Here is a 12,107-nt window from a genome sequence, read left to right as displayed (position 1 = left end):
CATCTTGCTTAGGTTTGAAATACAGTATTTTTTTCAACAAACTGTTGTATTGTTGTGTCTTTATTTTAACATAAAACATACTTAGATACGTTTAAGAAAACCTTAGTTCTATAAACAGTCTCAAGCTTGACCGGGAGAAAGTTTGCTATATTATGATGTACTAAGAAATTATCAAAAGGAAAATTATATGCCAGTTGCTTACGCAAAGTATTTATTTTTTATTTTATTTTGAGTGATTATAGTATACATACATATATATTATATTTAATTTCTCGTGAAATAAATTATACATGGAATGAATTAGATATAGTAAAGCCACTCCTATATCCATTCTCTACCTCGATTTTTGTTGTCCTATAGAGTATGTATTGATGTTACTTCGTCTTGTTTTTTTTCAATGTTGGTGTAATTCATCGTGATGTAACATTCACTATATTTCATTAGTCGTACCGGTTCATATCTATGTTTATTCAATTTTTCTACTTCTGGCAATGTTCAGACGCTTATTTTGCATTAGTACACAGATATATATTATTATTTTTAATAGCAAAACCTACTATACTGTATGTATTGATAATTGTATTACATAATTGCATTGAAACATATATTTGGATGGTTGTAGTGCATATAGTGATATACATGCCACGGTAAGTTAGGAAAACATAATATGTTTTATAACTTACAAGACATAGCTAAACAATTTATCTATATCTTATACATATTATTTTCATTACCAGTTACACCATTTATTACACTGTCTTTGTTGTATAATAACATGAAATATGTTTACAAAATTTAAAGGGTTGCATTTCAGTGGAGGGAGGGGCTGTAGCGTCCTCGGTTACCAAGGTAACTTGAAACAATAGCCAATCACAGTTCTCTCCCACATACGGGAACTTGTAGTGACGGCATCACGGTACTTAAACTTTCGATTTTTTTTTATTTCGTTTTTATATATAACATTCTCGTTGACATCAATTTAATAGTAATATATATTTAATATAAGTAAATTATTTTCTTACATATTACGAGAAATAATAAAGTGAGTTGTTGTTTAATGGCAATTCAAGGAGAAGAATGAAAAAATGTTTTCCCTGGGTGTAGGCTCAGGTCCGCATCTAGAGCAGACGAAGGATTAGTATATGTTATTGTTGTTTAGAGGTGACAGTGGGACTTCTCTTGTGTCAAGTTCCAAGTTAAGGTGAGTTATGTGATATAATTTTCTTTGGCAGTTTTCATATACTAAAGGGAGCACGATAATTTAAACTTATAGAATCGAAGGAGGATTGTAGTTACTGCTGTGATTTGTAAGAGATAAGTTCTAGTGTGATGTGCCGAACACGACTGTAAATGTCAGTTACCTTCCATTGGTGCGGAGCATTCATCGATATTTCAAAAACCGCTGTTTTACGTCATCTTATCACTTGCAACTCAGGAACCATCTGTTTGTAATTTGATATAAGATATATATTGGAAGTAAAATGCTGTCGCACCGTATATAATAATGGGATTGGTAAATTCAATATCATTAATGGAAAGTAATAGGTTAATGAATATTTGATAACTTGTTCCGTGCTAGTAGGTATCATACTCCCGGCTCATTTGAAGGACTTTCCCAAAGTAAAACCCACTTCGAAAGGGATTTAACTCGTTTATCTTTGACAGGTGTTATTATCAAGAATTTGGACTTGTGAGTGAGTGTATAAAATGTGATTATGTGAATTGAGATGTAATTGAACAAAGCTTGCTAGAAGTATAGGAAGAGGATATATATATATATATAAATTTTTGGTGATTGGTGGTAAATAAACACTAAAATTGGAATACTATATCTGGTTTTCACTTGTAATGCATATGCTCTCAGCTGGAATAGATTGACAAATGCATTAAGGTGCAGAATGCATGTGAACATGTATGTCAGTAGAATGAATCATTGCATGATAGGAAGTTGAGTTTTGCTCAAGTTTGTTAGTGGCTACAGTACAAGTACCATGCTAGAGTGCTGTACTATTTGATACTCGTGTTAACTCAGCATGAACAGACTTTGTAACTAGTGGCATGGGAGTAAAGTGATGGCCAAAGTTCATACTCTCTCCTCAATCCTAGTTTATGTAGGTTAGGTTACGGTAGAAGAATTTATCATACTTTAATTTCTTCAACCTCGGCATCTGTCAAAACAAAAACAGTGTCTCTAGCAGTCAGTGGGCCGAGCTGGCTGGCAAGTGTTTATTGTACCTCTAGGAGTCTAGGAAAGCGAGAACCCAAATATGTTTTTATACAAGTTGAGTTCGTACAAGGTCCATTGGTGAACCTAGCTTACCTAACCTTACTTTATAGGATGTAGTACATCTTGTAATATATGTCTTGTATTCCTGTTCTCCCACACTCATTAATTTATGTGTGGCAGTGTTGTTCTTAACACTTTTCTATGGTAATGCATTTTTGAGAATTATTTGTTAATTATGTATGACTATATATGTGAAGGACTCTTGCTGTAAGGGTCATAACTATTTCAGTGTACCCATTTCCTACGTTGATGCCCTTCTTTGGTTTTGTTTTGGCTGATGCCGAGTGGTTTTTATTTGGCTTAGGGCAGACGCTTGCACTGAGGATTACACTTCACTAATAGATGCACTTGTTTTTCCATTCTCTCAGAGTTGGTTCTGAATGGTTAAGTTAGGTTTGGGGGTTAATTTGTTAAAATCCATTTTAGAACAGACAAACGAGTGCCTTAATAGGTCAGTCAGTCCGTTAGCTTGGTTCTGTGAGATACCTGTGACCCCAAGTTATTTGGCAGTTGGGTGGCATTAATAAATACTGTCAAACTTGAAGTTAATTGTTTGGCAACAGATTGGATAGTCGTGTAGTACAATGTTTAATACATAAAAATTTGTGACCATATTTAACAAATTGTATTTCACAGGAAAAGAGCTACATGTGTGGGGTCCTGTCTCTTTCTTGTTGCTCAGAGTTTGATTTTAGAATTAATTATATCTAGTACGCTGTTCCACAGATTTGTGTGTTAGTACAGAGTGCTGTCTTTATATTTCTCTGGTGTGTCATTTTTTTTCCAGTGACTTGGTGTTGCCCATGTGTCACAAATCAAAAGACCTGTCAGTTTTATCTACTCCCTTCTTTAATTTCAACACCACAATTGGGTCACTTTGCCCTCTTCTTTCTTTTAATGATAAGTCCAGTGCATGTCATTTCTCCTCCTAGTGTACCTGTTAGCCTGGGAATCTATTTGGTTGTTGCTCTTTGTATTCTTTTGATCTTGCTCATATATTTGATATTTGTATATGTGCTGTGTCTTGTTGCATTGCAGGAATGACCCGTCATCCATGAGAAGCTAAGGTTAAAGGGAGGAAAGGTGATGGGAAAAATGGTGATTTCATTGTCAAATTATATTTACCCAATGACTTTGATGGTGGCTAATCACGAAGTCAGCAATAACTAAGATTTTATAGTCTTACATTATGATCAACACAAAGTGCTCAAATACACAGTTGACCTGACAATAATAGCCAAGCTCTACAACTAAATAATTACAGCCAGAAGCTTTAAAGATTTATCGCTGAGTTAGAATTATGGCTGTATGAAGCAGTGTCTGCATCCTCTAATAACTACTTTGTAACATTGCATACCTCTGCTTATCTAAAGTATTCTCAGTGGTACAATTACAGGGTCAGCCTCTCCCACTGATCAAAATCATTTGAAATACACAGCTTTGCATTTATTACACCTGTAACCTTCCCCCAACACAAGATACCTTGTAGAGAAGGCAAATAATCATAGGAATTGGACTGCAGTTACTTGTAATAACTGTGGAAGACAACTCATAAGGACTACACTTAACTATTCAGCCACAACATTGTGTCCAATAATTAAGAAGACCAAGGCCAATATACAAAACAATATAAATGATAATAAATAATAGATGTCATCACCAAAGTGACACAAGTAGAACACCTATGCTCTGTAAGCAAAATCTTTCCCGTAAAGCAACAAATGGGAGTGATATGCATACAGTTCTCTGCAAGAACCATAGAACCCACCCACCCCTTGCATCACATCGTGTAAATGCCACTCACCATGTACAACATAAAAAGAACTCCAGTAGTATTCTTCTCGAGCATGGTCTAACTTATCCTAGGCATCCCACAAAACATCCTTACAAAAATACATAAACACACAGATCATAAAACAAACACTCTTTAACAAACTACCAAATTTTATACTTTACTAGACACCCTCAGAATTACCTCCTAAGGCAAATGAAAGCTACAGTGTCACATATATGTTCAGGATACCATCCTGCACTAAATCTTTATTGGCACAGAATTGGATTAACCAGGCACCAATTGTCCTTTCAAAGCCATAAAGCAACCAGTACTAAACGAGTTTTCTTGTTTATATGCCAGTGACTATATCCTGGGCATATGTGGTGACTGTATTGTTTAAATCTTCCTTTCAAAGGAATAATATATAGCTATATAAAGTAGCCAGGTAACAGCCAGATTAAAAGGAGTGTTACCTGATATGGAAAGGGTTACTTGAGATGGGTTTCACCCCTTTTCTGTTGAAAGGATTGCATATATCTCAATTGAATAGCTGAAAGGGTTGTACATCAAATAACATAGGAAGAGCAAAGTTAAAAGGACAATTACTACAAGTATCAGTTGTTGAATAATGGTATCCTTGCAGATACTTGTGTATAAATGCTCACTGCATAAGTGCACTTTTGTGTAAAAGATCAATGCATAAACACATATCCTATATTTACTGTTTTTATACAAAATTTCTACAACCTCTTCATATATTATCATTATAACTGCTGGTAATTTAACTCCTTATAGTTAGAGGTGCTTACATTTCCAAACAAAGAGTATTTAATCAAAGTAGGAGTTGTTTGTGTAGCTTACAAGCACCGAGTCACCCAGTAAATAATTTAGGAAATAATTTGCCTATTAGGGACAGGAATACTAAACATTGGATGCTCTTTACATAAATAAGTCACTCCTAGATGGAATATTGACCATAAATTTTATGCAGTCAATGTTTCAAGATCTTTAGTGGTACCATTGCAATTGAGAAGCTTGCAACAATATTTTGTGATTGGAGACTAAGCTTCACTTGAAAAAAAAAATGCTGGTAGCTTTTAACTTCTGTTACACTTCTTAAATTGATCTTGTAGTACCTTTATAACTCACCTGTTCTGTATTGCCCCCTGGGATAGAAATCCGGGTTATTATCATTGGAATACTAATGTTTTCTTTAATCTGTGCCAAATCTTATGTCTGTGGATTCTGTCTTAAGTTTAGCAATTGACATACAGTTTGTCTGAAAGTAATAATACCTGCTGAGTGATTTATGGCCGATATTGTGCTGCTGCAAAGTGTTTTAGGCAAGCATGTGTTTAAGTAATTTTAAAGTTTTGTCTGGAGATGTGCTGGTTGATGAGCAGACGGTACTAGGCACAAAAAGGAAACTGAAGGCTTTTTGTATATATGGAAAGTTGGTCATTGTTTTAGGTATTGGAAATTCATTTTGATTCCGTACAATTGAGGCCAAATCTTGAGGTCGTATGAAGTGACCAAGCATGTCATTAGTACTGGTAACGACCAGAGATTTGGCATGGTTCAAGTTATCAGGAATGTGTGGCATTTCAGGTGGTGTTGGCAATGAAAAAGAAGCCCAGTGCACTCCAATTCAGACAGAGTTTAGTTGAAGTTTTATAGCCTTGGTGGTGCTATGTGTGCATTGGCACCATTTTCCCAGATGGATTTGGAAAATCAGCTTGCATGTACTGCACATGTGGCATTTTAGTATAGAAACCACTTGAACCATAGCTATATTTTAGTAGATTCCTCACTTATGAGGTGAATATAAAATAAAAATAGACAAGTGAAGGGATGGTGACTCTAGATTATCTGATGTGTCCACTCTGTTTTCTTGATAATGAAATGATTGGAATAAGAGGAATACCTGCCTTACATGCATGCTTCTGAGTGTGTTAGTGGTGCAGTCAGAAGTGTACAGGGCTAGGTGTCTCCTGATGTATGCTCCTCACCACATACACAAAGTTACTGGAGGATAAGAAATCAGATAATTGGGTGTTTATTCTTGTCTTGATAGGAGTCGAGTTCACTTGTTATATGCAAAGTCTTGATTGAGTTTTGTATTACCCTATGTTCATGTATTCATGGTACTTGTGTGTTACCTGGTATAGCATTTATAGGTTCATTGGGCTGTTTTGGTTTAAACTGGCTTAGCAGCAATGAGTACAATGTTAGATGTTGGGTTCATGTTAGAGTAATTGGTCATATCTTTCCTTCATTGAACTAAACTGATGAGGTTTAGTGGATCATGCATTGCCAAAAGAAGCTCTTGCCAGGATTGGTTGAATTGCTCTAGCCCTGAGTTCTGTGGGTGCTCTCTTTGTCACAATTGGATACTGTAGGTCAAGTTTGTGTGTGTTTTCTCTCTCTCTCTCTCTCTTCCCTAAGATGAAGCTGTGTGAAGTATTTCAATCCGTTAGGACTGGCAAGATTTGTAAGATACTATGACAAGTATCTGAGACAGATCCAGGAATGCGGAGCAGCAGTGCCCATGTGCCATGGCTTATCTTGTTTAGGTTTTATTGTTTTCAGGTGACTTTTTTGTGTACCTAAAATAGTTTTTTGTAATTCTCCACATTCCACAAAATGGGTTTCTTTTTTATACTGTCAGAATACAAGAGTATCGATTAAGTCATGTGAAGTGGATGGTAACTTGTTTTTTATATTGAAAAGTGATTAATAGTTGTTAACAACTACTACTTACATGTTAGAAAGCAAAGTTATAGAGATCTGTTTAGTGTAGGGGTGGCCCCCCTTATTTTCATATTGATTTTTTTTTTTTTTTTTTCGTTTATAGTAATCTGGCCCATTATCGAAAACGAGTTTTTGGAACTTGTATTCTGAATATTGGGGAGAGTCTTTGAGGTTTTCCTTTTTGCTTGTGAAGCCCCTCACCCCGTTCCCCAACTCTGAATAACCTTAATCTAATTTATTTTTCACAATCACATACACTTAATTCAAGACCCACATGTCTGTCGCTGTTTGCATTTCCAGTGTAAAGGACTCCCCTTTGGCATCTGTGTCAAAGTATACCCCATCCTGGCCGCGCCTCCCTTAAATAAATCTCATAACGGCAGCTGGGGTAGTCCATAAAATTGGGCGCTCGTTGGGTTTCAAGAGAAGAGGTTTCAGCCTTGGTATGTTTCCTGAAGAAGGGGGAGGGTGGGGGGCAGGAACTTGGGACTTCGCCAACACTTTCCCGAGAGCTCGATCACACCCACCCACGCGTGTCACCTCCTCGTGTCACGTGACTCGAAGAACAGTGGCACTCCTTCGATACCTGTACATGGCCTGGCACCTGTGACGTGCCGCCGTGCCCGGGTTGTGCGTGCCAAGGAAGGATCACGTGACGGTGTCAGGACGGAGAGTGAGAGGGGGGCGTTGTAGTTGTTGTGACACACGTATGGCAACATGGCTCGCGGTGTCATTACCCTCTGTCTGCACTCCTCCACCGTGGGCATTCCTCCCCCACCTCTCACAACCCGTTGCCGTTATTTCCTTTGCCCCCCCCCCTTTTTTTTTTTTGTTGCTTGTTACCGAGTGAAATAGAATTGTGTGTGTATACGACAGTCTCTAGCCTTTTCATGAAGAATAACTATATGTGTGTGTGTGTGTGTATGAGCGCGCGCGGTAATTCACAACAATGCGTGGAAATGATTTGCAGAAAAAAAACTGGGAAATAAGAAAGTTAGTCTGAACGTTTTCGTCTATTTACGACGTCTTCATGTAATAATACGTATTATTCCCTGAAGACGTCGTAAATAGACGAAAACGTTCGGACTAACTTTCTTATTTCCCAGTTGTTGTTTTTTTCTGCAAATGTGTGTGTGTGTTCGCATTGCATTTGTTTGTCATGGAATTACGAACTTATGACAAACCTATCAATCCTTGTCCATAAACGAGCCGACCTCCTCCAGAGAATAGTATAAATACAATGACTCGGTTGATCGCATCGACATATACCCTTATGGAACTAATACTTAACCATTAAATATTTTATTCTGGCCACTACCAGACGATTTTATTCAGCCCAAGAGACCTCTGAGCAGTCACGATTATGCGAAGAATTTTTTTCTTGCCCCGCATCCCCCCCCCCCTCAAGGCCGCTCTGGGGGTTTAATCTTCATATGAATACGTTGGGGGTAGATTGGTTTAAGGGAGTCAGCTTAGCGAGGAGGATTAAAGTGGCCTTAAATCTTTCACTGCTGGCTCCTGCCATTCCCCCTAAAATGAACAAAATCGCCTGCCCTCGTCCAGGAAAAGATCGGCGAATTGTGTCGTCACAATTTTTTTTTTTTTGTTTTTTTTTAACCTAGCTGTATTATACGGGAAGAGAGCTGTGCTCGTAGTGACCCGTCTCTGTCTTTCAACTTCTAGTTTGTTCTTAAATTCTTGTATATTTTTTGCACACGGTTGCTTCATCCAATTTGTGTGTGTGTGTGTGTGTGTAAGACCCCAGAGACGTGTTAGGTGATACTATGGACGAGTCACTCAGGAGTTTCGCTTACCCACCCCCACCCCTTTCGGTTGAATGCCATGACATGACGACGACGACAGGCAGACTAAAGTAAAACAAAGTCGTCACTCGAATGAAAAGTGCCCCGATGAATTATTATATTTTTAATTATTTAGTTATTATTATTATTATTATTATTTTTTACTATTTTTGTACTGTATGGTACTTCAGTGTGAGGCCTCTATGGGCCGATCACTTAATATTATTATTATTATTTTTTTTAGACTTCAATCCAAAAAGTGCTTGGATTTCTAACTCCTGTCTCTCCTTTCTCCATCTTTCCTGTAGGCCTGTACCATCCCGATAACTCCAACCCCCTCCCCTCCCCCTCAATGCTAGAAACGCTGGTTATGGGTGCCGAAATTCGAGCTTTATTTTTGTCGATTTTATTCACACGTGTATGACCTACTCTGGAGGTGGGATGATTCTTTTTGGGGTCGAGTAAGAACAGGAACACATAGTCATTGGCTGTTCTCTGTTGTCTCGCATACCTCATATGTTATGCATTGCTGTTGCTAAGCCTCGTGGTGACGAGCAACTCCATTAAGCTTAATAGCTCTGCATCCACTAAATCCCGCTAGATGTCAGTGTTTGGTTTCCCTTAGGACACTAGGGTCCTTCGGGGGAAGCTAGGACCACTGCCCTTGGGGGATAACCTGGTGCTGGTGGGCAGAGGGACAAGGAGGGACACATGGAAACTACCCCTTGGGAGGTGGGGCCGAGCTGCGCGTATTATATGTTGGGCAATTTATTTATTTATTTTTGCAATAAAAACTAATAAATGCACAAAGTGTGCACCAACCAGGTCCAGGTAACCATGCCTCTCCTACAGTTCAAGTACATGATTGGTTCATGTAATCTATGACGTCATCGTTGACTAGTATTTCCAGAATACGGTCCAAATCGACGCCGCTGCTCTTTCTGAGGTTTTCCAGAGCAACGAAACGAAACATTCTTAATTGCCGTCAGCTGGCTTCCTCCTCACGCGAATGGGCGTCACCCTTTCCCTTTCACCCGACCTGCCGCTTCGCCAATTCGTTCCTCTCCGTGTGTCGAGTGTCAGGGACAGTGTGTCGTGTGTCAACTGCCCTCCCCGTGCAGCGGTTGCGAAGCGCTGGTGTCGCGGGCTGGGTGTTCGGGTCGCTGCCCGGACAGCTGGGCGAGGCATTCTGGCGTGGGGTGGGGGCGTTCTGCTTGTTCTATTTATTTATTTTTCCCTCCTCTCTTTCTCTCTCTCTCTCTCCCTCTCCCTCTCCCTCTCCCTCTTCTTCTTCATTAAAGAGGGGGTGGGGCATCCCGCTCTTTGGTCAGTGTTTGGATGCATTGAGTCGTGACTGATATCTTTGATCAATTTCTCGATCTGCAGAGTGGGAGACGTGACCCAATGGTTGACCTTCTCCCCATCTAGGATGTGGGTCCGCTGAATTCATTGCTATCCTTTCACTGGGTGAATTTCTTTGGGCTGAGCGAAAGGCACCTGATCCTCCCATCTCTGCTCCTCTATGGACCAGAGTTACCAGTCGTTCTTTTAGGGTTGGAAGAATGTTGAGTGCAAATGCAGGGAAGAGTCCTCTATGTGGTGTGTCTGGCCGTGCCCCTGACTGCGGTGCTTCGAGTGGTCATTTCAAACATTCTTCGAGAGATTTGTGACGTCATGTCACCCTTCATCCGTCAGGGCCACATGTATATTTGTTTGTGCATCGTGTGTGTGTGCTTGTTCATGTCTTTGTGTTGAAGTATACGTGTAATGATGGTTTATTCTGGTACAAACGTACTCGTTTAGAGACGTTTTCCTATTATTGTGTTTAGATTCTACATTAACCTGTAATGCTTACTCCCACCCGAGTTGTTGCCATGGTAACGGAGGATGTGTGTTTGTATACATACAGTCTTATGTATACAAAGTCTGTTTACGTGCGGGGAGGCCGGTGCTTGTGTGTGACGTCATGTCGCCTTGACCGGAGCGTCTGGTTGCGATATGACGTCATGTCGATGCTGTTGACATTTTCGTCAAATGTCAACAGACTTTACATATTTAGTGGGTTTTCGGATGGATGAAATCACCTGGCGGTAGCAAGTATGAATAGAAATAACGTATATATGAGCGAAAGTGTTCCACATCCTTCGCTTGTGCGCAAGAGGCTGCCCGGTTTAGTTATGTATGTCACAAGATACAAGACATAATGTCGACGCTGTTTTGGTATTTGCTCGGGCCTCTGTTAAGCTTATTTTCTTGTTGAGTGGTGTGCCATGAAAGGGCCTCTTGTATCTCGTTGTACATGATATTAACTCTTATACAAAGAGGCAGCAAGGTCCTTCTTTGCTTGTTTGTGGAGCAGTATGCATGTAGTGTCATGGGCATACATCATGGCGTCGGAATAGTTCCCTTGGCATAGTTATCAGCCTAACCATTACTGAGCGACCTTCAGATGAATGAAATCGTAGTTACGTATAAATTACGTCACATATAATGAATAAAAAATATTTGTTAAATGAAAGACGTTTTTTTTAATGACTTTGGGACGCGACTTTGAAATGTCGCTACCGTTTCCAGAACGTTTTGCTTGTCTAATGTAGTAATTGCTGTCCTTGGACGTACTTTTTTTTAAACTGGGAGCGTAGTTTATATTGCGATTATACCCTGCATTGGTGTCATTTCCTGTGTCGTACTACCTGTCGACCTGTGTCTTAAGGTCGTTTACGAATTTTGCTTCCAGATTAAAGAGCGTTTCTTGTGCATTTAAATGGTGATTTTGGTATATAACTGAATACATCGCCTGACGAAAGTCAAAAGAGATACAAAACCAAGATGCCAGGGAGGGGTTCAGAGGGAATGATTGGGTTGTATCTTGGATGAGGTTAGTTGTGTGTGTGTGAGGTACCCGCGTTGAGGGGTGCCAACTCTGTACGTGCGCGTGGGAGTTCATGCACGTTTGTGCACGTGAGGGGGCTTCTCCCCCCCCCCCTTCCTCCCCAGTGGTCCACTTCCCCGTTCCTCTGATGCTCTCCCCCGTGGGAGGGGGGGAGTTCTTAGCTTCCGCCAGATCTCCTACCTCATGTCTCTGGCTCTCGCTTCTCGCGTGGTTTTCGTGCTTGTTCGGCTAGTGTAGTCGTTTGTTTTGGCGGCTGAGGTTTCTCCACCAACCGGGGCTGAGGTCTGTCCCCACTCTCCCCCAACCAGGGCTAGGTTCTCTCCCCACTCTCCCCCAACCAAGGCTGAGTTCTCCCCCACCCCACCAACCAGGGCTGACGTCTCTCTCCCCCAACTAGGATTGAAATCCCTTCCCTCTCCCACCCCTCTTCAACCATTCAGCCTTCCTCCCCTCCCACTTTCCACCAGTTTCCTCCCACATGCACCCATTCTCAGTCAACGTCTCCCACCCCTCGCTCTCCTCACTATCATCCTATAACACACACGCACTAGATTCATTTTACCGTGCGATTGGGTGGTCTGTCTTAGATGGTCCATCGTG

General features: G+C 40.2%; 1 protein-coding gene across 18 annotated transcripts in view; it reads left to right on the top strand.

Moving 5' to 3' along the window:
• tmod (tropomodulin) overlaps positions 1-12,107 on the top strand; it is a 134,583-nt gene that overhangs the window by 23,019 nt on the left and 99,457 nt on the right. The window contains exon 1 of one of the 18 annotated variants that reach the window (XM_076187157.1): positions 1,065-1,201. The exons of the other annotated variants lie outside the window; for them this stretch is intronic. The gene's annotated coding sequence lies outside the window, so the exon portion shown is untranslated. Of the gene's footprint in view, positions 1-1,064; positions 1,202-12,107 lie in introns of those variants that run through there. 18 annotated transcript variants of the gene reach the window in all.

This window comes from Oratosquilla oratoria, chromosome 6 (assembly GCF_046742065.1).
Source record: "Oratosquilla oratoria isolate Oo_2021 chromosome 6, ASM4674206v1, whole genome shotgun sequence".
NCBI lineage: Eukaryota > Metazoa > Arthropoda > Malacostraca > Stomatopoda > Squillidae > Oratosquilla > Oratosquilla oratoria.
The sequence above is the reverse complement of the archived record's forward strand: the minus strand, read 5'-3'. Positions and strand labels throughout refer to the sequence as shown.